Below are 2125 nucleotides of genomic sequence, written 5' to 3'. Positions count from 1 at the left end.
CATAGTGCAAGAGAAACCTCTGTGTCTGTAGCTTCTAGCATCAGCCAGATATCCCATAACAGACACTTGCTATTGTTCTTCTAACTTGCAAGGTGATGTTGCTTCCAACTAAGTGAGGGTAGGGGGATGGCTACTCCCATTTGTCTCTATGGCAACAGGGAAACCTCTTTGGACATAAAAATGCCAGTACTTGACTAGCCTTCTGTGGCCATTATCTTACAAAGAAACTGGTCTGACTGGTTCAGAGGCCTCTTCTATTAGATTTGAAATCTCCATGATACAGAATCGCAGAAGGGACCCACAGACTGACACCACCAGTCCAAAAAACATCAGAGTTTTGAGAAGTTAAAGGACAAAGTGCGAGATTGGCTCCATTATTATCAGATAATGGAGGTTTTTAAGTTGGACAGGAAAATTGGCTTCCAGGTGGAAAAATCAAAATTAGAAACAGAACTGATAGAACCCAATACTAAGAACTTGTCAAGAATGTATAACTTGCTGTTGAAATGGAATATACAAGATGAAACAGTGAAATCAGCTATGATAAAGTGGGCACAAGATATTGGTTATAACATTATGTTTGCTGACTGGGAACAGTTGTGGAACACCGGTATGAAATTTACGGCATGTAATGCCTTAAAGGAAAATATTATGAAAATGATTTATAGGTGGTACATGACCCCAGTCAAGCTTGCAAAAATTTACCACTTGTCTGACAATAAATGTTGGAAATGTAAAGAAATTGAAGGTACTTTTTTCCACCTTTGGTGGACGTGCCCAAGGATTAAGGCTTTCTGGGAAATGATATACAATGAAATGAAAAAGGTATTTAAATATACCTTCCCTAAGAAACCAGAGGCCTTTCTCCTGGGCATTGTCGGCCAATTGGTGCAAAAGAAAGACAGAACATTCTTTATGTATGCTACAACAGCAGCAAGAATACTCATCGCAAAGTATTGGAAGACACAAGATCTACCCACCTTGGAAGAATGGCAGATGAAGGTGATAGACTACATGGGACTAGCAGAAATGACTGGCAGAATCCGAGACCAGGGAAAAGAGATGGCGGAAGAAGATTGGAAGAAATTTAAGAACTATCTTAAGAAATATTGTAAAATTCATGAGTCTTAGAATGATGTGGTTTTAAAAAATTAAATGGTGTACAGCTGTAAAGATTAAGTTGAAAGAAAAGAAAGGATGACAATTAGATAAAATTAAGGGTGAGGATTTGCTGAACTAAATTTTTGAAATGGGAATGCAGAAAGGGGAGGTATGAGGAGGTCGGTGAAATAAGTTTTAAGAAAATAAGGTCTTGAAATTATACTTGTTCTTTTTATTTTATTTTATTTTGTGTTTCTGTGTATTGTTATGTTTGTTATAATTTGTAAAATCCTAATAAATATTTATAAAAAAACCAAAAAACATCAACCCTATAACAATATATTTATACTTCTAGCTGGAATTTGTTGGCTCTGAAAATAGGCTGTTTAGGTAGAGAGGCTGGAAACCAAGTTCATGAGAAACCTAGGAATGAAGTATATCCTGAAGTGTGAAGTAGCAGCAGGTGAACACCCACCTGAGAGTTTGATAGTGTCTCTGAAGTATCTTGGCTGTTTCCTGTGGCAGTTTCCAGAGAGAAAAAGCACTTATACAGTGGGTTTCTGTCATGCTAAGTGCCGCACTCTTAAAGTTTACTCTAAAACTGCTAAGTGCATCTTGTTCATTTTTGTAATTGTTAAAACCCTCCTTCTGGAGCAGTTGGCGGCTCTCATAAGCTCCCGGCTTATTGCACTGGGTGTTAGTCTATCTGAACTATATCTATGCACATATCATATTGGCCTGAATATAAGCCTCACCTTTTTTTAACAAATTCTGACCATGAAAAGTTAAAGTGCGGCTTAAATTCACAACCTTACAAAAATTGGCTTGTACGATATCGCTCCTGAAATAGACATATGGTAAAACAGAACGGGTGTGAGTGCCTGTGGAATTTTAAGGGAGTGGCTTATATTCAGGTATTCCCCCCCCCCTTGAATTTTAAAGATGCGGCTTATATTTGGGCCAATATGGTACATGTGAAAGGAAGGAAAGTGCACAGCTCATTGACAAAATGGCTACTGTTTAT

The sequence above is a fragment of the Podarcis bocagei genome (genome assembly GCF_964188305.1).
Source record: "Podarcis bocagei genome assembly, chromosome: 2".
Lineage (NCBI taxonomy): Eukaryota > Metazoa > Chordata > Lepidosauria > Squamata > Lacertidae > Podarcis > Podarcis bocagei.
This window is presented reverse-complemented; position numbering follows the sequence as displayed.